The sequence below is a fragment of the Melospiza georgiana genome, chromosome 22, assembly GCF_028018845.1.
Source record: "Melospiza georgiana isolate bMelGeo1 chromosome 22, bMelGeo1.pri, whole genome shotgun sequence".
In the NCBI taxonomy this organism is placed as follows: domain Eukaryota; kingdom Metazoa; phylum Chordata; class Aves; order Passeriformes; family Passerellidae; genus Melospiza; species Melospiza georgiana.
Genome location: NC_080451.1, coordinates 8,740,710 through 8,768,021, shown reverse-complemented (window position 1 = coordinate 8,768,021; position 27,312 = coordinate 8,740,710).

Here is a 27,312-nt window from a genome sequence, read left to right as displayed (position 1 = left end):
GTTCATGTTTCTCCACGTGCTTTACACTCAATTTCTGCCTTCTCTCCCTCATTGCCTTGCCCAGGTAATTAGTTGTTCCACATTTGGGGCTAATTAGGAGAAATTCCAGCTATTGATGCAGTCCCACACTTTGATTTTGAGCAGTGCCTGGAATGGCTGGTTCTGATCCATTCCTTCCCAAGCAGACCAGCACCAGTGGCTTCAGCCGAGCCACTCCTGATTTATGGAGCTGATTTATTCCATGATAAAGAGCCTGGCCCTGCTGGTTTCCCTGGGACAGTTTTATTTCTTTGGGGGATGAATTATCCTGCTGGGCTGGCTGTGAGCTCCTGAACCAAATGCAGTTTTGAATATTATCAAGTAATTATTAAAAAAACCCTTTGGATTGGGTTTGGAGCTTGAGATCCATAAATTACAGTTCATCCCCTGCTAAATCTCTTCTTTAAACTTATATATTCTATTTATTCTGCACATTTCTTTGTTTTTTTTTGTACAAAACCCTTAGGTACTATTGAAGAATTCTACTTTTTGAAACACTCTGAATGTCTCCTATTGAAACTTTTTCACTCTGAACCATCTTTTCATGCCTATATTGAAAATATTAACAGCCTGCTTGTGAAAGGAAAAAAAAAAACAAGTTTCCATATCCATATGGAAAATGACTGAAGGGTATGGATGAAATTAGGGCTTGCCTGTTGGAACATTAACAGATTTGTCACACTGTTAGTCCCAGCTAATCCATGCAAAGTTGGGAAGAAAGCAATTCAGGGTGGATTTGGGAGCTGCTCGCTGTGGGAAGGGCTGTCCAGAGTGCAGGGCAGGGATGTTCCTAAAGCCTCCTAAACACCCAAATTCTGATTTGCACATGGGAATCACCTGGCAAGGGAATTCACTGAATAAATGTATATAACAAAACTGTTGTGGAGCACATTAATTTGCACATGTAAATCCATTTTTTTTCATCACAGGTACATGGAGAACCTGGCTGAACCCCAGGAAAAGGTGTGGGGAGAGCTTAGGAAAAGGGAACAGTGGCAACAATGCAGGTGCAGGTGGGTGTGTGCTCCCTGTGCCTTTCCATGCCTGAGGGGTCCTGGGTGACAGAATTGGGCAGAAATATCCAAATTCTGCTGTGCTTTTGGCACAGCTGAAGACCTCCAAAGTTTGATGTGCTGTGGGTAAATGTGCAAGAGCCCCAATCCTTGTTCAGCAGTGATCAGCTGGGAAACAGTGACCAGGGAAGAGTCCTCAGACTGGCCCTGCCTTTTATTTTATTTTATCCAAACAGGCTTTGAATCTAAATAAGAGAAGATGCCAAAACCTCCTGCAATTTCCCTATCCATATTCATCCAGAGAAAACTTAGGAAATCAGTGCATCTTGCTGCATTTCCCACTGCCTATCCAGGATGAAGGATGAACTGTACTTACTCCATGCTGAAGCTCTGCTTTGATCTCAGGATATTCCTGTTAAATTTCTGGTGGTTTTAGCTTTTATCCCCAAATCTTTCAGCCTGGGAAATGAGGTTTATGCACACACCTGAAACACAGGCCAAAAGATACAAAGGCTGAAATGCAGGAGGGTGGCACTTTCCTTTTGTAGTGTGGGGTTTGTTTTTTGGGGTTTTTGTTGCTCTTGTTGCTGCATTCCAGTTCTGATCCTATCTGTTAATATCCTAGCTTGGCTTCACTCCCTCGGAGTTTGATGTCCCAACTTTTCCTTGTTAGCACCAGGAAATCATAAGCTTATAGTGAGTGATAGCCAGTGGGTCTGGGATTGATTACAAACAAAAATCCCAGATAAGATCATAAATTTAACCCATCCCTGTGATGTGATCATATCAGGATTCAAGAACGTCTCAAAGTTATTTCCGATTTTCAGCCACTTCATCTGGTTTCCATCCACCCCAGCTGGGAGCAAAGTCCTTTTGTGGTGGACTCTAATCCATGCCAGCCTGGGCTTGGGAGAGCCCCTTGTTTCTGTTATTATTGTATTATAAAAATGGATAGAAATGCTTTAGACAGGATGGACTTTTCAAGGAAGATCAGCTCAGGCACTGCTGAGATAAAACTGACTCGTGAATAAGAGCACAGGGCTGATTTCCTGCCCTCCCATCCCCTCCCTGGACTTTGGCTGCATCTAAATAAATTCAAAACTGTATTTTCACACCCTGAAAGTCAGGAGAGGAACACTGCAGCTAAAACCTGAAATAAGAACTTGAGAATTCCCTGAGAAGAACAAAACAACTGCTCTCGGTCCCTGCAAACCCAAATGTGCTGGGACGTGTCACTGACATATTTTCTGAAAAATCCTCTCATTAGGATCTTTTCTCCTGAGAAGGTGGGAAGCTTCAGCTTCTCCATACTTTAGAATGTGATTTGGAGAATTGTTTCCCCAGCATGTGAAATTGTTTTTTACTTGATGAGCAATGACAGCCACCTGTCTCGAGGCTGTGAGCAGTCACAAGATTTTATTATCATTCTTTTCTATTCCTTTCCTTTGCTTGCCTTCTGACGAAATCCTTTCATCTATTCTTTAGTATATTTTAATCTATCATTTTATTTTAATATAATATATGTCATAAAATAATAAATCAGCCGTCTGAAACCTGGAGTCAAGATTCTCATCTCTTCCCTCATCCTGGGACCTGCAAACACCACCACAGCAACGTTTAATCCCCATTTCTCCATCCCACGAAGAGACCTTTGTGCTACTTCTGCAAGCACTGCTGCTTTTATATGAATCCTCCATCCCAGCTGCCAGCTGGGAAAGATTGCTGGGATGCAGCCCCTGTGCCTGAGTCTTGGGATTTCTGCTGGTCAGAGTGACTCGGAGGTAAGTACAAGACTCTTTTCCCAGCCCAGCAGTTGAAAAAGGAGTCAGAACTCTTCTATTCTCATTCTCAAGGTTGTTTATTGTGTTTTATCTATAAAATTCTTTCTCTGGCCTGCTGTAGGTCTGTCTGGCAGGTTGGGTTGAGGCACAGTGGTGTTTTCTTTTTATGCTAAAAACTACGTGTACATTATTTACCATAACTTCCCAATACCTATCACCTATGTCAGACAGTGAGCTTCTATGCTAAACCAATCCAAAAGTGCCAACATCACAGCAGAAGATGGAAGCCAAGAAGAAGAAAAAGGAGAAAGGCTGGACACACCCAGATTCCTCCATCTTGCCCCCTGAACCCCCATTTTAAAATCCCAAAAATCTATTTTTCACCCCGTGATAAATTCACTATCATTCTGCTTAAACTTTCGTGGCTTGCAGTTCTTCATATCAGGTTGGTAATTGTTTTTTCTAAGGGGCTAAATCACAGTCACAGGGGTCTGGGGCTCTCTGCCATGGTCTCTGAGCCCCCTGGGCAGGTCTCAAGTCCTGCAGGGCAGCCAGAGGAATTCCCTGGGTTCTGCATTTCAGCTCTCCACCTTGGTGGGGCCGATGCGCTCCCATCCATGGCAGCCCCCTGGAACCAGGTGATTTAATGTTACTGTTGCTTTAACGGCCTCATCGCTGCTCTGGCTGCACAGGAGTTGTCTCCTGTGTGACTGTGCCTGGGAAAAATCTATTACTGGAGTGCCATTAATCTGAGGCTGCCGCCTCTGGCACTTTCTGACTCTTCTATTTAATGGGCCTCTGCTTCCGGAGCTCTGGAGACATGCTGTTTTCCTCTCTTGATCAGCTTTGTTTAATTATCAAAATATTTGATGCAGAAAATTGACATTAGTTGTGAAGGTTCCTGCCTTCCTCCTCCTCCTCCTCCTCCTCCTTGCAGGCCTCCCTCCCAGCTCTGCTGTGACATTGAGATCTTCTGTGTGCTCCACCTTCACCTTAAAATAGAAAATCCCTGGGACTGCTGCTCTGGTGAGCCACAGGTACCTGCTGGGCATGCAGACCTGCATTTCTGTCTCCTTTCTGCACAGGTGACAGTGCAGCCAGCTGGAATTGCTGAAAACCTGGGAAGAGGGAGCCCTGTGGGTTGCTGTGCCTGGCTCCAGGCTGAGCTAACCCATAAATGAATGCTCAGTGAGGTTCAAAGTCATGCAAGTCCCTTAGAGCTGAGATTTCCACTCTGGTTTCCTTCTCCTTCTGCCAAAGCTGGGAGCTTTAGGGCTTGCAGGTGTTTCAGGTGAGTTTTGCTTACTCAGTGAGCACATTCCTCATTCCAGGGCTTTGGGATGGGCCCAAAATTAATGGCTAAAATTAAGATTATGGACTAATACTGCCACCATGTATATCAGGATCTCCATGTGCAGGGAATCCTTGTAGAAGTCCTTCACATCAGCCAAAAAACCCATTGGTGGTGAGAAGGCAAAGTTAACTGAGGTACATTGTGGTTCTCCCTGGATGTCCTGAGCTGCTGGAGCAGCTCTCACATGGAAGTGGTTTCTGTGCCATGGAAATTGTGCCTTTATGGAAAACAACCTTTCTCCAAGCAAAACCCAGCAGGTCCAGTGCAGGGAAATGTCTGGGCCCTGTTGTTTCAGCCAGGCCAGAGGAGCTGGTGCTTCCTTCTGGGTTTTGAGTCTCTGATCCTGTCAGCATTTCCTGGGGCCACAGACAAAGAGGGTCCCGAAGTGCTCTGCCTCTTCTTTCTGCTGCCTCTCCACAAAGTGCAGCAAATAATGGGAATTCCTGAGATTTGTGGTGCTGGGAGGCAGAGCAGGGCAGCTCTTTGTGTGATGATGGAACACAAACACCTCTTTTGTATTATTCCTCAGATATTTTCCTGTTTGCTCCACGGCTTGGCTCCTTACTCCAACAACCAACCAGCATTTCTCCTTCCACATGCTCTACTTTCTTCACAGGACACACACAGGCTGTGAGGAGGGTGAGGAAAGCACAGATGAGGCCATAAATATTACCCAATTCACCATTACAGTGGTTTTCAACAAGCAAATCACATCCCAGCAATAATTATCCACCTTTACCAACAAAGCCTTACATGCTGCCGTCACCCCCAAGTTGCTGTTTGATGCTTGTGTAGTTTATTTGGCTCTCTCTATAGAAATATTTCCATTTCCTCTTATTAATGAAAATTAAAGGCATTACATTTACTAATAATTTCTATTAGAAGGGTGTTTGAACAAAGCATTTAGCAGCGAAAAATAAATAATAATTCACTGGAGCCAGAACATTTTGCAGAAGGACACAGATTTTGATGAGGAAGCTTCTGGGCATCAGAGTTTTTTCTGCAGCCAAAGACAAAGGGACACTGAAGGAAGAGGTGACCGGACACGAGTGAGCTTTGCCACTGCAAGGATGATTTTGTTTTCACCCCATGCAAATAGAAACAAGTCCAAGGTCTCCAAACCTTGCAGTGCTGGCTCAGAGCTTTGCCTAAGGAAGGGAAAGTGGCTGGGCTGAATTGGCACCTCCCTCCCAGCTGGAGCAGGGAATGTGCCTGATATTGCCCAAAAGACAACTAAAATTGTAATTTTTTGGGCTCAGGTTTTGAGCAAGTTTTCAGCAGAGCTCCCACTCTGCCTTAAATAAAGGCCAAATGGATAATTCACAAAACCCTGAGCTGTTAGATACTGATCCTTGGCTGTGTAATAATGAAAGAAAAGGACGAGCAAGGTTTATAGTTTTTTCCCCCTCCTCTCCCTTTTTGCAAGGTTTAATCTTGTGTGGTTTAATTTTTTAACCCCTCTCTCTCACTGCTTTTATCTTTGGAATATTTTGTGGAGTTACCTGTGTGTAATTCTGGAATAATCCAGGCCAGGCAGCTCTGGACCACTCGGATAAATGGGGAGTGCAAGAGAGAATCAAATTCAGGCTCTCCTTGTGAAAAACCACTGCTAAAAGATCACAGATAAACCTTGGTGCTGTCTGGGGCTCAGGCAATAGAAATTCACTGCATCCTGGCCATCAGGAGAAGGAACACCCCGAGCTTCATTTATACAGCAAATGAAAATAATCCTAAAAACACAAACCACCGAGGTGCAGAATGGGCTTTCCAATTCATAAGCACAAGGCACCACGAGTTAAAAACCTCTTGGTTTCTTTGCTGAGTGCCCCAGGCAATAGTTCTCATCTATATTTCTCCATGGTCAGAAGTCAGAGCAGACCAGTGCTATCGAAGACCTTGACTTTTTTTCCCTGACAGTTACAATTATTACAGCCCGGGGGACTCATTTTCTCAGTCTGGCCACCCGCTGACCTAGCCTGCAACCAGAATACACTTTAAAACAAACAAACACCAGCTCAGCTCCCCTCTCCTCCTCCTCCTCCTCCTCCTCCTCCTCCCCCAGCCCAGGAATATTTTCACACCACCCCTCGCAGAAGGATATTAGCCACTATTGCTGAAGGCACAATCACATTATCAGCACCATTTCTCCCTCTCCTCCCCCCCCAAAGATAAATTTTTTATGTTGCTATTTTCTTCTCTTTTGTATTTGGCACTCGATATTTACGTGATAAACTGCAGAGCTGCTGCTAAATGGGCCCTGATACAACTTAATAAATACATAACAACATCCAGGCTGCACGGGCCCGGGCTCCTCGGGATCCTTGGAGATAATGGCTGCTAAATGAAAGTTAAGCCTTCCTGTAAGGAAAACAGATATTTATCCTACAATAATTAATGACATGGAATGAGCTGGTTGATAATCCTGCCTCTCCCTTTTTGCTGTATCATCCTCCCTGAGCGTGGCTGTGTTGGAGCACAAAACTCTTCAGGATGAATATATAAGAAATGTACAACTAATAAATATTTTTTCACTTGTCTGCTGTTGTCTGCTGCTGTCCACAGTTAGTCCAGCTTTATTAAACCAGACTATAGAGAGAAGTCAGTGTGAGGTGCCCACTGAACTGAGGGGATTCAGTGTACACAGAATAAATTCAGGGGTTGGGCCTCACTAAGGAGAGCCATGGAAGGGGAAAGTATTAAGATTATAATACTTATAATATACAATATATATATAATGAATATATAATATATATATAACATATATATAATATATATTATATATAATATATATATCATATTACACTAATATTATACTAAATTACATACTGAAAAGATATTAATATATTATATATATTATATATATATTATATATTATATATAGCACATATATAATATATATAATACGTATAATACGTATTTAATATATATAATATATATAATACATATATAACATGTATACTTATATAATAATATTACACTAATATTATACTAAATCACATACTAAAAAGATAATAAAGAAAAACTCGTGGCTATCTGAGACAGCTAGGACACAGCTTTGAGTGATTGGCTTATCACTCAAAACAACTTTTAGTAGAATCTAATTGACAAATCATTTTGGGTAAACGATCTCTATCACCTTCTAAATGTGCAAAACAACAGGAGCAGTGAATAGAGATAAGAATTGTTTTCTCTTTTTCTCTGGACTTCTCACTGCTTTTCCCAAGAAAAATCCTTAAAAACTTGTGGCTGCTGCTCTCTGTGGCCACAGGGGGAGGGCAAAATAAAAGGTACAGATGGAAGGAGAGATGCCAGGTTCAGGCAGATCCTCCTGCCATCTCAGGTTCACCTGAAGTGCACAAACCTTTCTCTGTTCTCATAGTTTAACATTCCTAAAGGTTTTTCCAATTTTTTTGCAGATTTAATTATTTTTGTGTGTGTGTACAGAAAGTAATTTAACTTGGCTAATTTCTCATCACACAATGGACAAAACATTCCCCCCAACACACCAAAGAAACACTCAGTGAGGTTTTCCAGCTGAATCATCCCTCTGTGTCCTGGAGACATGGAATCACAGAATCCCAGAATGTTTTAGGTTGGAAAGGACTTTAAAGATCAACTCATTCCATAACCCTGTCCTGGGCAGAGAATCCCCCTCAGATCCTGTTTGTACCCAGTGAAAGTGTTCACAAAATGCTGTTTCTTCAGGCATTTCCTCCATCTCTCTGTGGAAATAGCATTTCCTTGTTGAATCCCTGATAAGAAGAGTGGCCAGAGTGTAAAAAATTCAGATGGGGTAACCTGTGAGCGTTGTACAGCTGTGATTCACACGAGGTGACTTTAGTTCCTACCACATGCACACAAAGATTTTGTTATCTTTCCAGGAAGAAAGGAGAAATTATCCCAGAGTTTGAACCAGCCACAGAAGAACATTAAACAAAACGCTTCAGCAGTCCCTAAAATCGCTGTATTTTTGAGATGAGCTGTTTTCCCTGTGATAACAAGCAAGGAATACCCATGCTCTAAAAAGGCAGCCCCAAGGAGGGGCCATATAAAAATATGTAAACTAGCTTGGGGAAAAGTTTACTATGCATAATTGTTTATGAATATGCAACAGGCTGATGGAAGGGAAAAGGTATTTAAGGGGTATCCCTGAAGGTAAGTGTGGTCTTGGTTGACCCAATAACCTTTGCTCTGTGCTCCTTTTCTCCTTTTGAACTTTATTAAACTTTTTACATTTTTGCTCTATGCTCCTTGTCCCCCATTGTCCTTTATTAATTGTTTAAAATTTTCACAATGAAGTGAACATGTTTTCCACCCTTTTTACATTTTTGCTCTATGCTCCTTGTCTCCCATTGTCCTTTATTAATTGTTCAAAATTTTCACAGTGAAATGAACGTGTTTTCCACACTCAATACAACAGCGACACAGAACATTGAGGATTCCACATCCCACAATGAACACCACGAGGAACTTTGAGTGTCTGGTGGAAATTGCTGGAAAAGCAGCAGGTCAGAGCCTGTGAAGGCATTTCCATGTCCTCTTGGCAGGTCAGAATCTGTGAAGGCATTTCTATGCCCTCTTGCAGCTTCCAGCTCTTCAGAGCAGGGCTGTGGAGGTATGTTTCTTCTTCTTCTTCTTCTTCTTCTTCTTCTTCTTCTTCTTCTTCTTCTTCTTCTTCTTCTTCTTCTTCACCTCCATCTTCCGCTGTAATGGTGGCACTTTTGGATTGGTTAAAGGCACTTTTGTGCCTTTGATTTAGCCCTTGGACAAAACAATTGCCAACCTTTATATGAACAATTATGAGCAAGATGGAGAAATCTGGGCATGTTCAGCCTTTCTTCTTCTTCTTCTTGGCCTCCATCTTTTGCTGTGATGGTGGCACTTTTGGAAAGTTTAAGTAGAATCACAGTGAATTTATCATGGGGTGAAAAATGAATTTTTTGGGGTTTTTACAACAGGGGTTCAGGGGGCAAGATGGAGCAATCTGGGCGTGTCTTCTTCTTCTTCTTCTTCTTCTTCTTCTTCTTCTTCTTCTTCTTGGCCTCCATTTTCTGGGTGATGTTGGCACTTTTGGGTTGGTTTAGAGTAGAAGCTCACTGTCTAACATAGGTGATAGGTATTGGGAAGTTACTGTAAATATTGTACATGTAGTTTTTAGTATAAAAAGATAACACCAGAGTGCCACTGTCTGACCTGCTGAACAGACTTTGGCTGGACAGGAGAAAGAATTGTATAGATAAGAAACAATAAACAACCTTGAGAAAGAACAAGACCTGAAGAGTTCTGACTCCTTCTTCGACAGCTGGTCTGGGAAAAGAGACTTTCTAACACATCTTGGGGTCACTGTGAGCAGCCAAAATCCCGAGCTCCAGTGGTGGAGAAGGGTTGGGAGATAACAAAAGATAAGAGAACGGTTGGGAGATAACACAAGATAACATACCCGACCTGCAGGGTTTGCATCCCAAGCCACAGGTCCCCATCTGCTCCCTCCCCTCCTGCTCCTGCCCAGGCTCCAGCTGCACACACAGGAGAAGCCCCAGTTGGACTCATCCAAGGCCAGCCACCCCAATGGCTGTTGTGTTTTTCTTGCAGATGTTGCCGTAATTTTGTTGTGGTACAATTTGACACACGGCTCCCTGCTGCATCCGAAAGGGGCACATTATCTCAATTAATGTTTCAGGCAAACACAGCACTGATAGTATTCATGGGACTAAAGACCATTACCATTTGCATGGTGACTAGCGCAAGAATTATGACTATGTGTGTTTTCCGCAGCAAAATTTGCCCTCAGGCTCCTTTTTTTTTTTTTTTTTTTTCTTTTTTTCCCCCTCCTTTTTGGCTTGTGACAATGTTCCCTTTTTCTTCCTCCTTCTGTTTTGATTTCTACTTAAAGTTTTATGGCTCTGTCCCCTCCAGGGTGCTATTATCTTGTATGCTAATAGGGCTATGCATATTCTATTAGCGTTGTCAGTGTGAGATAAGAGGCACATTCTGTAAGGAGCACTCAGGGGGTAATAATCCCAGCAAGGGGTCTCAATGTTAGTACATTATCAGTCATCTTCACATTTCAGTGGAGCCTGTTTATGCACCTCTTCAGCCCAGACACCGAAAATTGCTGAATGTTTACGGAAACTGTTGTAGGGGAACATAATGGGGCTTGGAGATCGACTTGATAAAGGAGCCTTCTCCTTTTGTGGCTCGCAGATCCAAGATGTTTGGAGCTGGGTGCAATAAGGAGGATAATAGGTTAGGATAATATGTCAGGATAATATGTTGGGTGGCAGTCAGCAGCTGAAAGGAGGGGCAGATCCATGCTTCAAGCAAAGGATGGGAACAGTCTGTGTTCCTTCAGAGATTCCTCTTTTTTTTTCCCCCCTCCTGGTTCACATCACTGAGACTTTTTCACCCTTTAGGTCTGAACTTGAAGGCCGGCAGAAAGAAAATCTGTGGCAGTGTGTGAAGGGCAAATAGATGCAATAAGAAGGAAAATATCTTAGGATAATGTCTTAGGATAATATGTTAGGATAATATCTATGTTAGGTGGCAGTTAGCAGCTGAAAGGAGGGGCAGATCCATGCTTCAAGCAAAGGATGAGAACAATCCATGCTCCTTCAAATTCTTCTAATTTTTTCCACCCTCTTCTGGTTTGCAGCTAGAGTTTTTACACCTTTTAGGCTCAAACTTGAGGGCCCACAGAAAGAAAATTTGTGGCAGCATGTGAAGGGCAAATGGGTGCAATAAAAAGGAAAATATGTTAGGAAAATATTTTAGGATAATATCTATGTTAGGTGGCAGTTAGCAGCTGAAAGGAGGGGCAGATCCATCCTACAAGCAAAGGATGAGAACAATCCGTGTTCCTTCAGACTCCTCTTAATTTTTCCACCCTCTTCTGGTTCCCATTGAGAATTTTTACACCTTTTAGGCTCAGACTTGAGGGCCCACAGAAAGAAAATGGGTGTGAAGGGCAAATGAGTAACTGTTTGTGACTCTTTGGGAGTTAAATCACATTCCTGGGTGGCAGCAGTGGGCACTGGGCTGTGAAATAAATGTTATGCCAGGGTTTTCCCCAGCTGGGCAGGCAGTGCTTGGATGTAATTCCTGGTTCTCCCACTCCACTCGTGTTCCAAATAAAATTCCCAGCAATTCAAGGCTAAGAGCCCTCCTAGGAATGAGCATCTGTTCTGTCCAACCCTCCACTGTGGATGGCTTGAGCAAATCCATTATTTACCCAAAAAAGGAGAAATTTTGTCTCTTTTCCCACTTTTCTGAGAGCAGAGTTTTGAGGGAACCTTTCACAGTGTTAGGTTTTGTTGTGGAGGTTGCAGGAGAAAAGGAAAAGCCCAGTGTCAGCTCTTGGTATGTGAAGTTAGAAATAAATGTGCCTAAATGGAACTTTAATGGCGTTTCTGTGTGTTTCATACTTCTGACCCAGTGGATTTATGTGGTGACACCTGGAATATGATGGGACTCAAAGTTACCCCATATAAGCCCGAAGTTATTTAATTGGGCTAAGGATGGGAAGAAGAGATTTTGTGCATTTCTCAGGTGGGTTACATCATTAGGTCTAAAATCATGGATTTTGTAACAAATTCAGTGCCTGATTTGGCACAATCAGGGGAAATTTTGGGCAAATAATCTAATGAAAAAATAAATGAGGGGTGAGGAACCAATCTCATGTTTGAATGGACAAACAATTTCTGGAGAGAGGGAACTTTTTGTTGTTCCTACAGAGAAACTTTTCCCTGAGTAGAACAGTGAACAGTTCCATGGGCAACACCTTAGGAGAGGCTGAAATGTCAGCATAAAAATGCAAATTTTTAAATGCTGAGGTGCCCTGTTAGGGCATCCAAACTCAATTCCTGGCTTCAGGAGGGAGAAAAAAGCTGCTTTGCATCACTTGTGTAGGACTTCAGACTGCTCATGGGTATGAACACTCACTCCTCACTTTGAAAATACTTGTCCTTGACATTTCCAGCCACATGGCTCACACCAAATGTATGCAGCTCCATCTCCTGAGGGTCCTGAGATTAAAACCCCTGCTTTCTCACCTTGTGATCTGGCATTAATAGCTGATAGAAAAATCACAGACATGACTGACATCTTCCCAGAAATGTGAGCCTGTGGAATTAATGGATGCCATGCAGGAAAGCAGGGGTCAGTTTGGAAATAGGATTTCTGTTGCCAGCCATCCAGTCATGGACTGGACAATCTGCTGTGCTTTTTTTCCTTTTTATTTATTTAATTTTTTATTTTTTTTTGCTTTTGCAGTGAGGAAAATCGGTCTGGAGAATACAGCTGTTGGAAAATGAGCAGCTCTGTTTCTGTGGCTACTGGAAATCTGCTTGTGTGCCTTCAGCACGTTCTAAATTCTGTATCCTGGAGGGTAAATCTGCAAATCTGCAGGGGAAATCGCCCCAAAAATCCCCAGATCTTGGTGGGTTGAACTGAGCCGTGGGTGCTCCATGGAAAGGCAAAAGGGGGAGAATTGAGGCATGGAAAACTCAGCTCCGTAGGATTTTCCATCAGTGCAAGGGATGTTCCTCACCTTGTGAGCTTTGGGGATCTCCTGTCCCCACAGCAGCAGGAACAATAATTTTATCACCTTTTTCTGCTTTTTAATTCTGCATCTGGCTCCAGATTTGTCAGCCCTGATGATGTCAGGATGGATTCACCTTTGCATGTTGAAATAACGTTATTCATAAATGAAACAGCTCAACCTCTGCACAAATGTCACCAGCACGGGTTTAAATTGCTAAAAGTTCTCTGCAACCAGTGATGATCTCCATGGGAAAATTCACTTTTCAGGACATTTAAATATTTCATTAAAAAAGCAAAAAATTTCTGAGTATTTTTAGTATATTATATTTAGTATATTATAATCTTTTCTTCGGAGAAGATGGACAGATTTCCTTTTCCTTTTACTATATATTTTATATATATATATATATATATATATATATATATATACACACACACTTTTTATAATTTCCTTTTTCCTTTTTATATATTTTTTTCTTTATATATATTTTTTTTCCTTTTTATATATTTTTTCCTTTTATATTTTTTCCTTTTTATATATTTTCCTTTTTATATATATATATTTCTTATATATATATAAATATATATAAATATATATCTATTATATATATTATATTATATATATTATATAATATAAATATAAATATAAATATAAATATAAATATAAATATAAATATAAATATTTCTTTTTATATATTTTTTCCTTTTTATATATATTTTTTCCCTTTTATATCTATATTTTCAACGTCAAGCAAAAAAAAATAAAAAATAGGAAAGATAGAAAGGAAATTGGAAGAGAAAGGATTGAAAGCATTTTATTTCCACTTTTTTCCTTGGAAAGGAACAGGAATATTGGAACAGCCACCCAGAAATGCTGCAAAGCTTTCATTTGAGAGTGACATGCCATTTCTCACCGCCCTGTCCTGGCAGCTCCCACCCCTCTGAGCTCTGCTGAAATCACTTCTGTTGCTTCTGGGGGCACTCTCAGCTTGTTTTGGTTTCCACAGGGAAAAGGCAGAGCTCCTGAGCCTGTCACAGGAGGCTCAGGTTTTGTTCCTGTCAGGAAAATTAACCCACAAACACCAGAGGTTTATGTCCAAAAAGGAGACAGAGAAGTCGCTCTTATTTTATTCCAATAAAGGCAGAGGCCATGGGGCATCCCCTGGGGTGTCTCCAATTTTTGGAGGATGCAGCCTCCTTTTTATCCCAATTTCCCTCTCTCTTCCCCATTTCTGAGGTATTTGAGAGGTTCAGACTTCCCAAAACACCTGATCCCAAAGATTTCCCTCTGATGTACAACCCTCCCTTCTAATTTTTAATTCCTACCAAATTTAAGGGGTTTCCCCCCATTTCTGAGGTACTTGAGAGGTTCAGACTTCCCGATCCCAAAGATTTCCCTCCAATGTACAACCCTCCCTTTTAATTTGTAATTCTTACTGAATCTAGGGGTTTTTCTTCCCCATTGTTTCTTTCATCTCTCAGTGTCTCATTTCATTTATTGTTGGGGCTGGGTTGGACTCAATGGTCTTGAAGGTCTCTTCCAACTTGGTCATTCTGTGAATTCTGTGAATTCTGTGAATTCACACCATCACAACCAGAAGCCAACTATTTCTTAATTACAACATATTTTAAGTATTTCTTGGCCTATCAGCTTTAGCTACACCATGCTGTAAATGCCTTAAAGCCAATAATCTAAAATTACCCCTCATGGGTCCTACAATGCATCTTTCATAGTTCTATCTCTCCAAAGTATTTAATTTTATTTTTAAGGCCATCCTTTGAAACTTGTCTCTAGTTCTATTTGTCTCAGCAAAGTCTGTCCCATCCCACGACATTTCTAAATCAGCATTTCTTATCTCAGGGTTTGCACACAGACGTGACCTTTCTGTCAGGTTTGGAGAATTCCCTATACATTGAGAATTTCCTATATATTTTGAGAATTTCCTATACATTGAGAATTTCCTGTACATTTTGATAATTTCTATTTTGAGAATTCCCTACACATTGAGAATTTCCTATATATTTTGAGAATTCCCTATACATTGAGAATTTCCTGTACATTTTGATAATTTCTGTTTTGAGAATTCCCTATACATTGAGAATTTCCTATATATTTTGAGAATTCCCTATACATTGAGGATTTCCTATGCATTTTGAGAATTTCTCTTTTTTGAGAATTTCTCTTTTTTGAGAATTCCCTATACATGTTGAGAATTCCGATTTTTTTGATAATTCCCTACAAATTGAGAATTTCTGTTTTGAGAATGTCCTCTAAACTGAGAATTTCCTATACATGTTGAGAATTTCTATTTTTATTTTTGGATTCTATTATTTTTATTTTGAATTCTATTTTTTTTTAAATTATTATTTTTCTTTCTACAAATCCATTTCCCAGAGGAGCCCAGTCCCTGGCAGGCCCTGGTGGCACTGGAGAGCTCAGGAAGGCAGAAATGTGGAAGCAATTACTTTAAGAGCCGTTTTTTTGGGCAATTCCCAGAGAGACATCAGACCCTGTATTTATGAAACCTATTGCATCAGGCCCTAATGAAGCAATTAAGCAAAGGGTCCTCTGTGTTTGATCTAAATGTGGTAATTTTTACAAAAACATCACCCAGTGATAGATACCCATAACTCAGAGTCCTTAATTGTACTTAATTTGTTTGGAATACGAATGTGCATTTAATTAAGCCAGGGCTTTGCCCACATGTTTAAAGAAGGGCTGTCAAGGAAAATTAAGGCCCAGTTTGTTTTCAAAGTTACTGGTTTTTATCAGGCCAGGACAGGGATCTTCGAACAGAAGGTTACAGATAATTAGGCAGAGACCTCAAGCCAAAAAAGAAAATAAAATTAAAAAAATATATATATAAAAAAATCCAGAGACACTGTACAGCTGAGAAAGCAGGAAGAAAAAACTCCTTGATGAAGAAACATAAGATTCAGCTGCTCACACAGGGAAGTCATGCATGGCTGGGATTTGGGAAATGGGACCTGCTGCTTAAAATGTGGTTTGTGGTCCTAAAAATGGAACAGAAAAAAAAATGTTCCTAAAAATGGGGGTGTGGAGTGCCAGGAGCTCTGGGTGCAGGGATGGCATCACCAGAAGCACCAGGGACATGGAAAGGGCAGGAAAATATTTTTTTTTTTTTTTGTCCATGGGATTCCTAAATCTGGGGAAAAATGTGTTTTAATTACATCTGAGCTATTTTTTGTAGGGAATTCTCTAATCCTGCCAGAACGCTCACACGGTATGGGGAATTCTCAATTTATAGGGAATTCTCAACAAATAGAAATTCTCAAAATGTATAGGGAATTCTCAATTTATAGGGAATTCTCAACAAATAGAAATTCTCAAAATGTATAGGAAAGTCTCAATTTATAGGGAATTCTCAAATGGAAATTCTCAAAATGTATAGGAAATTCTTAATTTGTAGGAAATTCTTACCAGTGCCACCAGGGCCTGCCAGGGACTGGGCTCCTCTGGGAAATGGATTTCTAGAAAGAAAAATAAAAATAAAATAAAATAAAATAAAATAGAATCCAAAAAGAAAAATAATAGAATCCAGAAATTAAAATAGAAAATCTCAAAATGTATAGGAAATTCTCAATGTATAGGGAATTCTCAACAAATAGAAATTCTCAAAATGTATAGGAAAGTCTCAATTTATAGGGAATTCTCAAATAGAAATTCTCAAAATGTATAGGAAATTCTCAATGTAGAGGGAATTCTCCAAGCCTGACAGAAGGCTCACATCTGTGTGCAAACCTTGAGATAAGAAATGCTGATTCCCAATCTGAGGGGCTGAAATGGGAAAATCCCATTTTTTGGAGGGTTTTGCTGGGTTACAGTGCTGATGGCAGCTGCTGTGGCGTTAATTATGCACCACAAAATGGGGAAAATTGGTGGATTTTGTGACAAAAAATGATAATTCTGGTGTTGTCTCCTGATTTTGGAGCTGCCTTCACCCACTGACAGCTCAGAGAAGCTCATGTGGGATGGTGCCTGCCCTTCTTGGGTGGCTCCTTTTAAAACCTGGCAGAACACCCAGAACTGCCCTCATTTAGAAGAAAATGAGTCAACTTCAAATAAACAGAATGAAATAAAATAAATCCTGTGGCATTAAAGTCCTTTTGGCTGGATCAGCCCATGCCTCAGCAAGATTTATGGCATGGGTGTCAGAAGGAATGTCCAGCCCAGTCAGAGCAGGATCCTCCCATGTTGAAGGCATGTTTGGAGACCCCAAAAAAGAGATTTAGCAGGGTTTAGGAGGATTCTCCCATGTTGCAGGTGTGTTTGGAGAAGTTTGGAGATCCCAAAAATAAAATTTAGCAGGATTTTCCCATGTTGCCGATGTATTTGGAGACCCCAAAAATAAGATATACCGGGATTTAGCAGCATTCTCCCGTGTTGCAGGCATGTTTGGAGACTCCAAAAAGAAGATTTACCAGAATTTAGGAGGATTCTCCTGGGTTGCAGGCACGTTTGGAGATCCCAAAAATAAGATTTAGCAGGATTTAGCAGGATTCACCCATGCTGCAGACATGTTTGGAGACCCCAAAAATAAGATTTAGCCAGATTTAGTAGGATTCTCCCATGTTGCCGATGTATTTGGAGACCCCAAAAATAAGATATACCAGGATTTAGCAGCATTCTCCCGTGTTGCAGGCATGTTTGGAGACTCCAAAAAGAAGATTTACCAGAATTTAGCAGGATTCTCCTGTGTTGCAGATGTGTTTGGAGACTCCAAAATAAGATTTAGGAGGATTTAGCAGCATTCTACCATGTTGCAGACATGTTTGGAGATCCCCAAAATAAGATTTAGCAGGATTTAGTAGGATTCTCCCATGTTGCTGATGTATTTGGAGACCCCAAAAATAAGATTTAGCAGGACTCATCCATGTTGCAGATGTGTTTGGAGGAGTTTGGAGATCCCAAAAATAAGATTTAGCAGGATTCTCCTATGTTGCAGATGTATTTGGAGACACTAAAAATATGATTTAGCAGGATTTAGCAGGATTCACCCCTGTTGCAGATGTATTTGGAGACACTAAAAATATGATTTAGCAGGATTTAGCAGGATTCTCCTATGTTGCAGATGTGTTTGGAGGAGTTTGGAGATCCCAAAAATAGGATTTCACAGAATCCTCCTATGTTGCAGGCATGTTTGGAGACCCCAAAAATAAGATTTAGCAGGGTTCTCCCATGTTGCAGATGTGTTTGGAGTAGTTTGGAGACCCCAAAACTAAATTTAGCAGGATTTTCTCATGTTGCAGGTGTATTTGGAGACCGCAACAATAAGATTCATTGCTCAGCTGCTCGGTTTGTGGCTCTGCAGGACAGGGCACCGTGCAAGGGGCTGAACGGGGAGGGTTTTATGGAAAGCCCAGTGGGAATCTGCTCTCAGGGCATTCTCCTGCACGGCCAGCAGGCTGTGAGGATGCAGCTGCTAATGAGGGCTGGCAGGGCAGGGGCTTCTCTTGGCCTGCCTGGGGGCTCCTGCTCTGCAGAGAGAGCCTGATGCTCCTTTGGGCTCCTTTTTTTTCCCTTTCCAGTCCATTACAGGTGACAGAGCCGATGAGGAGCCTGTCTGTCACCTCTGTCCCCAGGGGGAGAATCCTCATCCCGCCCTCATCCATCCTTATCCTCACTGCCAGCCCCTGCTCAGCTTCTCAGGCTCCTCAGCACAGGCAGAGCTGCCCTGGGAGCTGGATCACAGCTGGATCACAGCTGGATCAGAGCTTCTCACCCCTGCCAATCCTTGCCCCACATCCCCCTCCTGGCCCTGCTCTGGCACAAACCTTTTCCCAACTGCTTGGGGCTCCAAACAAACCCTTGCCCAAATAAACCCCTGCCCAAGTGCTTGGGGCACAAAATAAACCCCTGCCCAAGTGCTTGGGGCTCCAAATGAACCCCTGCCCAAGTGCTTGGGGCTCCAAATAAACCCCTGCCCAAGTGCTTGGGGCTCCAAATAAATCTCTGCCCGTCGTTTTCTGAGCAGACCCAAAGAAGATTTGTGGGGTGAGCAGCTCTGCCCCACTGCTGGGGGAAGGATCCTCAATGCCCCAGCAAACACTGCCCCGGATTTCTCCAGAAGGGAAAATGGGAATAACCCTCTGGCAGCTGGGCCAGTGGGGAGTTACCTGTGCAACCCCAGGTCTTGAATTGACAGAAATGCACATTTAGAGCCCGGGCAGGGCCAGGCTGCACTGCTGGGGGAGCTGCTGGGGAAGGGAAGGGAGCCCTGGGAGTGCCCACAGTGGCACCTGGAGGGGATCTGGGTGACAAAGTGACCTGGGAGCAGCCACAGTGGCACCTGGAGGCTGATCTGATGGGATCTGGGTGAGAAAATGATCTGGGGGTGGCCACAGTGGCACCTGGAGGCTGATCTGATGGGGATCAGGGTGACAAAGTGACCTGGGAATGACCACAGTGGCACCTGGAGGGGGATCTGGGTGACAAAGTGACCTGGGAATGACCGCAGTGGCACCTGGAGCTTGAACCAAGGGGATCTGGGGACAAAGTGACCTGGGGGTGGCCACAGTGGCACCTGGAGGCTGATCTGATGGGGATCTGGGGGACAAAGTGACCTGGGAATGACCACAGTGGCACCTGGAGGGGGATCTGGGTGACAAAGTGACCTGGGAATGACTGCAGTGGCACCTGGAGCTTGAACCAAGGGGATCTGGGGACAAAGTGACCTGGGGGTGGCCACAGTGGCACCTGGAGGGGATCAGGGTGACAAAAGTGATCTTGGAGTGGCCACAGTGGCACCTGGAGGGGATCTGGGGACAAAGTGATGTGGGAGTGACCACAGGGGAACCTGGAGAGGATCAGGGTGACAAAGGGACCTTGGAATGGCCACAGTGGCACCTGGAGCCTGATCTGATGGGATCTGGGTGAGAAAATGACCTGGGGGTGGCCACAGGGGCACCTGGAGGGGATCAGGGTGACAAAGTGACCTGGAAATGGCCACAGGGATGGGCTGGGGAGTGTTTGCATCCCCAGGCACGGATCTGAACAGCAGCAGCAATAACATTTGGATTTCAGTGCTAATGAACGCGTGTGCTGTTCACACCTCCACTTCTCCCCTCCCACTTTGACCTCCTGCACCTTTGCCACAGCCCCAGTGCTGCCTCGGTGCCCATTTATGAAGAATAAAGGCAAAACAAACAAAAATATCCATCTGTGTGTATCTCTATATATTTAATTATTCTCCCATATCCCACTGCTGTGAGCTTCCCTGTCTCTGCCTCCACAACAACCCCTTTTTCCCTTCCTGTATCAATCCCAACTCCGTTTATTACAGTTTTCTGTCTGAATTTCCAAAAATTATTTTTCTAGGGTTAATCCCTAACCCCCAGCAATACCACTGGGAGAGCTGTGTGGCAGGTTTGAAATAGTTCCTACTTGGAGCAAGCAGCCTTTTCAAGTCTCTATTTATAATTCAAGGATTGGAGGAGCTGGAGCAGCAATTTTTGGGTGTAATGCATGACTCTGCTGTAGTTGTGTCTGACGGAGCTTTGCTAATTACTCGGGGTGGGTTTGATGGAGAGCCAAGAAAGGGCTGCAGAAAAATGTGAATCACTAAAACTTCAGGTCCCTGAAGTCAAAAGTAAAACAAATAGGGAGAGATCATTATCTGAGGCAGAGCCTTGCTTGCTGTGTACAGAAAAAAATCCATTCTCATGTTTTGTGCTTCTTTTTTTTCCCTCCTCCTTTAGATCCAAGTAGTATTTCTGCCTGTATTTATTAAAAAAATTTGTAAAAATGTTTTTAAAAGTAAAAGTTTATTTTATTCATCCTGCTCCAGCCCATTTTGCTGCTCTTTGGAAAGCTGTAGCTGGACTTTGTGTGGCCTTCAAAGAGTCACTTAACCTTCCTGTGCATCAGCTCAGTCATTTGTAAAAGGAATATTATAATAATAGACACCCCTAGGGGCTCTCAGCTTTCAATAATTAATGGGGCTAAAGCACTTGGTGAGCCTCAGATTAGAGGTGCTAAATAAAGGCATTAAATTCATATTTTTTTACTCCAGAAAAAGCAAAGCATCAGCATAGGAAGCGTTGCTTTAAAGCTGGGAATTGCTGTGAGCCTTGAAGTATATTTTAATTTCCATCCTCCCAAATCAGCGGAGCTCTGAAATCCATTTTTAATTTTGAAATCCATTTTTTAATTTTTAATTTTGATTTCAGAGATAAAATGCCAATTTTTTCCCTGCAGCTACAAGAGGGAGCTGCTTGAGCCAGGCCCTGGAAGAGCAGAGGAAGGTGAGGAGGAGGAGGAGGAGGAGGAGGAGGAGGAGGAGGAGGAGTTCTGTGAGTGTCTGTGTGTCCATCCCTCTCCACTTCAGCCCCAAGAAAACCAGAGGAATAGGAGAAACCAGGACAAAATGCAAATCAATCAGTATATTTTAATTTCCACACTCCCAATTCAGCGGGGCTCTGAAATCCATTTTTAACTTTGCAATGCCCATTTTTTTCCCTGCAGCTGCAAGGGGGAGCTGCTTGAGCCAGAGGAAGAGGAGGAGGAGGAAGATCTGTGAGTGTCTGTGTGTCCATCCCTCTGCACCTCAGCCCCAGGAAAAGCAGAGGAACATGAGAAACCAGGACCAAATGCAAATCAACCAAGTGGAGAAGGAGAAAGCACAAGCTGTGCATTTGCAGGGAGGTTCTGGGGGATGGATGGAGGCTGCTGAGCATGACCTAATGCCTCAGGAAAAATCAGCAAGCAGCGACCTCAGCATGCAGGCAGCCCGAATATTGAACCAGAGGTCCTTGAGTAATTGTCCTTTCTTCACTCCAGGGGTGAAAAGGCTACATTAGACATTCACCAGCAGCAAATGGCACCTGACATCTCTTTAAGTGAAAGTCAGCTCGGAATTTTTTTTAATGGCCGAGCATAAATCTTTTAAATTATAAATCAATAAATAGTTAATTCAATAATAGGAATCTTTTCAATATTTAATGAGTCATATGCAGAATGGCTCTATAACTGGATGCTGATGGAACTGTGTCAAAGGAATTTGAATCAAACTTTTCTAAAGTCCCTGTATTAAAATAGTTATTGATTCAAACATAAACTATGAAGACTCTGGCAAAACTCAGGGGGGGCTGGAGGGGCTCAGCATACATTTCCTCATCCAGGAAAATGTGAGGCCAACAGCTTATTTTTGATGATGGATTCTGGGGCTTTTCAGGTTGTATTAATGCTCCCACTACAAAAATGAGAAAGACCCTACGCAGACAAGATTTCTCATGTGCATATTCATTAAAATCTTGGTGTAAGGACAGCTGGGCTCTGAAATAAATTCTTAAATCCTGGTTTAAGGACAGCTGTGCTGTGGTTTGGTTAAAGTTCTATAACCAGCCCTGACAGGGGCGCCAGGAACCATCTCCACTGGAAACTGCCCCAAGTTTTATTAATTTACCAGAGTTTTCAGGTGAAAGGCAGTGGAGGTGTCATTATGGACATCAGAGCTGAGTTTAGGATGTTTTAGGATCCTTTAGGATCAGTAGTTAGTGTTCACTTACTAATTAAGTCAACACTTCCCTTAATTACCCTTAATTGAGGGTTAATCCTCAGACCACAATCCAGGGCTCTGTTATTCCACAGCACTTTCACATCTCCCACAGCCCCACATCGGATTCCCAAATAAAAACGAAACTTTTGGGGACAGGGATGGTGCTGAGAACAGCCTGAAGGAGCTGCTGCAGTGAGGAAATGCAGGAAGGAAGGAAGGAAGGAAGGAAGGAAGGAAGGAAGGAAGGAAGGAAGGAAGGAAGGAAGGAAGGAAGGAAGGAAGGAAGGAAGGAAGGAAGGAAGGAAGGAAGGAAGGAAGGAAGGAAGGAAGGAAGGAAGGAAGGAAGGAAGGAAGGAAGGAAGGAAGGAAGGAAGGAAGGAAGGAAGGAAGGAAGGAAGGAAGGAAGGAAGGAAGGAAGGAAGGAATTGTCTGTCAGAGGAGCTGGGATTGGTTTTGCAGGGTGGCTGAATCTCAGGTAAATTCACCCTGGGGGTGTTCAGTGGGCATGCAGTGCTGTGGATTCCAGAAACGGATCCTGATGCCTGAGGAGCAAAAAGGGCTTTGGTCACAGAACCATGGAATTATTGAGATTGGAAAAGACCTCAAAGATCATCAAGTCGAACCATCAGCTTTGGACCTTAACCCAAGGTTTATTCAGTATTTCAGGAACTTCCTGCCTTGAAACGCCTCAGCAATGTTAACAGGGGAGTCTCCACTCTTTCCAAACCCAGCAATTTGATGTTGCCTCCTGAAATAAGGAAATGTGGCATCAGAAACTCCTCATCACCACCCCCTGCACCCATTCCAAAGTGGTTTGTGTCCTGAGGAGACACATCCTGAGTGCTCAGGGTTGGTCTCCCTGCCCTGCAGGGCAGCCAGGACCAGCCCAAAGCCAGGGCATCACCTGAGCATCACCTGGAGCAGGATCTGCTGTTGGCTCTGTAATCAATCGCACTTGGTTCAATATTTGTAGCAGATCAGAGTCCCATTTGTATTCTGCACACCTCTGCTTTCTCCTCTCTCCCTGGCTGTATAAATATCCCTCCAGAAAAGCTGCCTGCATATCCTTGTTGGGTTTTTTCCCCTCCCAGAGATGACAGATACTGTAACAATGGCAGCAGATTAATATCTCCTTAATCAGCCAAATGAACATGACACACAAGGGTGACAGCTCAATTTGCTGCTAACAGATTGTGCCTATCACAGCCCCTCCATTCCAAGGGATGGTTATTTCTGGAAGAGATCACATGCTCAGGGGAGGACCCCACAGCTCAGAGGCTCCCATTAAATACATCAAGCACCTCATAGGTGTTACTCAGCCTCCTGTCAGGACACTGCCTGTGTGGGGAATGAAATGAGCCTTGACACAGACACTGCCTGTGTTGTTGGCTCCCTCTCTTTATCGCCAGCTATTTTTTGTTGGCTCATTTACTCTTTTTTTCCCCCTGTTGGAGCAGCTCAGGCTCTGAGCCTGATTGCTGAGGAGATGCACAAAGAGATGTTGTGGGGAGGAAGGACTCTGGGGGAAAGCCACACGTTAAACCTGAACCCCACAGGCTCAGGGCTGGTTTGCAGGTGGGGTTTTGGGAGGATCTGGTTGCTAATTCTGAAATTCAGATTTGGATTTTTGGGCTCAATCCAAATCTTTCTTTCCCTGCCTCTTGCAGTGTTTGAAGTGAAGGAACCGTGGGCAGGTTCTCCCCAGGGCTGTCCCAGGCTCAGCCAGGTCCCTTGTGCAGGACAACAGCTGAGCCCAGGTAGGGAAAGGCACCAGGACTTGGAAATCAGGCTCAGGTCGTGCTTGCTGAGCCCAGTCTGGGGTTTGCAGCTCTCATTTCCACTGGAAACTGCCTCAAGTTTGTATTTATTTACCAGTTTTCAGGTGAAAGGCAGTGAGAGGTGCACCAGGACGTGGAAATCAGGCTCAGGCCGTGCTTGGTGAGCCCAGTTTGCGGTTTGCAGCTCTCATTTCCACGGGAAACTGCCCCAGGTTTGTATTTATTTACCAGAGTTTTCAGTGGGAGGTGTCGTTGTGGACACCAGACCCGAGTTTAGGAATTTTTAGGATCCTTTAAGATCTGTAGTCAGTGTTCACTTATCAAACACGTGCTGCTATAACTCAACACTTCCCTTAATTACTATCAATTGAGGGAGTTTTGTGCTTAATCCTTAATTAATCCTGTGGCTTTGCTGATGTGCAAAGGTGTCCTGGGCAGGGCAGGGTCTGATCCTGCAGCCCCTGGTGCTCCTGGGGGGCTGTGACAGCCCAGCACAGGTGACATTTGGTGGCATTTGAATTTCCCAGTGAATTCCACCTCCTGCTTTTGTTGAGACCCTCCCCACCCTGATTTTGCAGCCAAATTTATAAACCACATTTACAGGTGTTTGCCAGACCCATCCAGAGGCAGGGATCTCCCCAGAGCTCCCAGTAAATCCCAGCACTCCCCAGTTCCCTCAGTTTCTTTCCTGCAGTTTGCTTCAAGACAAGACCTTTGTTTACTTTTGAAAGATAAAATCGAGTGGAAAAGGTTTCCAAGGTAAAATTGACAATATATTGCTGAAGTAATGCCATGAAGACATTTCCACGTGATTGCAATAATGGAGCTGAACCCTGCCCAAGGAGGCTTCTGTCATTCCCCACACTTGCCACAATTTCTGTCATACAAATGTGTTCATTATTTTTATCATTTTTTTTCTTCTTATTACAGGTTTTGCCATGAGAATAACTCATCAAGGTTTTATGACTAATAAATTCTCTAAATTACAGTCCAAGGATGCATTGCTTTAATTTTTCCCTCCATATTCTGTTTTTAATTGCCAGACCATTTCCCACTTGCCTTTTTTAATGACTCATTAGGCTTAAGGGGAAAGAACAGAATTTAGTCCAAGACAGATCTTGCATTGAGTTTTGGACCCTTCAGAAGGGGAGTGATACATTAAGAGAGGAAAAAAATCTGAGAGGAGACTTCAGATTTCAAAGGTTGAGCATATTCAAAACAAAAAACCAAAAATTTTAAAGAAAGCTGCAGGCCAGGTATTTTTTATTAATTATTTGAACAATTATTTATTGTTTAATTGTTTGAACAAATATTGTTAATTAATCATTTGAACAATTGTCTCTAATGAGAAATGCAGCCAAGATTCTTTTTAGTTTTTGTAGGATGTAGAAGCATGCATGACCTTTAATGTGTAAATGGAGCTCCTGGGATCATTTCAGAGTTCTGAAGATTAAATTTAGATGTGTCCTTAAAAACCTGGTGAAATCAGGGCTGGAGGGAATAAAAGGTGACACTTTTGGGGACAAATTCCTTTTGTGGGCTCTGTGCTGGGGCAGGTGAGGGCACCTGCAGGTCCCTGCTCTGGAATAAAAGGGAGTGCTGCACATTTGGGGTTACTGAACTCACTGCTCATTTGGGGTTTGCTGAACCCACTGCCCGTTTTGGGGATTTTGGGTTTGCTTATTTTAAGTTTGCTGAACCCACTGCCCATTTGGGGTTTTGTGAACCCACTGTGCATTTGGGGTTTCCTGAACCCACTGCTCATTCTGAGGTTTGCTGAACCCACTGCTCATTTTAGGTTTAGTGAACCAACTGCTCATTTAGGTTTGCTGAACTCACTTCACATCTTGGGGATTTGGGGTTTGCTGAACCCACTCCCCATTTGGGGTTTCCTTAATAATATAATCCCAGTGTGCTGTTGACCCCAAGAGTGACAGATAATCCAAGACACCACAAGTGAGTGGAGGAGCAGATTTCAGGTGAAAAATCGTGGCTAACAAAAACTGATAAAAACCATGAACATAGTGCAGAATAAATTTCAGAATATTTAAGAAAGTAGGAAATCTCCTGGGGATACACAATTAAACCTATATATATCCATTATTTAAATTTTATATTTATGTCTATATCTATATTTATATCTATATTTACATATATTTTATATTTTATATTTTATATTTTATATTTTATATTTTATATTTTATATTTTATATCTAAATTATGTCTATACTATATGTACATGTATATGTATATGTATATGTATATGTATATGTATATCTATATCTATATCTATATCTATATCTATATATCTTCATATCTATATTTATATTAATAATTTTCTATATTTTATATATTTTTATATATTTTATATATATAATATAATATAATATAATATATATATCATATATTATATATAATATATACTATATATATTATATATATAATATATAATATATATAGTATATATATTATATATATATTATATATAATTTTATATATTTTATGTATTTTTATATATTTTATATAATTTTATATCTATGTTATAGTTATATTTGTGTTTATATTTATAATAAATATTATTATTAATATATGCAATATAAGACAATAAAATAGAATATTAAATTTCATTATTATATATAAATGTTAATTTTTTTTTTTTTTTTTTTTTTTTTTTTTTTTTTTTTTTTAGGGACGGGGATTTGGCTGTGCTGGGCATCCTCTGAGGACACCAAGTTTGTCCCTGCATGTGCTGGCAGAGCTCAGCCAACCCTGCACCGCGTTAGGATTTTCAGGAAACCCCAAAAGCGCTGCAATCCCCCTGGCTGCAGGGCAGGGAGCACAAAAAGGAGCAGAAAAATGAGTTTGCACTGCGAGTACCATCGCAGCCGCTCTAGAGGGAGGCAGAGCGCCGCTGCTCCGGGAGCCATCCCCGGGCCGTGTCAGCAGCACAATCAGCAGCACGGGAAAGAAATCAAAATGCTCTTTGTGGAGCGTGTTTCGGGTGGCAGCGCGGGTTCTGCCGGTGGCAAAGTGCTGAAATATTCAGCTCCATCACTGCTCGGCAGGGTTGTGCTGGCCAGCACTTTGCCGGGATTGCAGCCCGTGCGGGGCAGGACCAGGGGGGGCTTGGGGAGCTGAATTTGGGGCTAATCAGGAGTGGAAGTAATAACAAAGTGGTGCCAGGGATGGATCACAGCTGGGCTCCCAGGATGGGGAGTAATTATATCACACCTGTGATATATATATATATCTAAATCTAATATATCTATATATATAATCTATATGTCTATA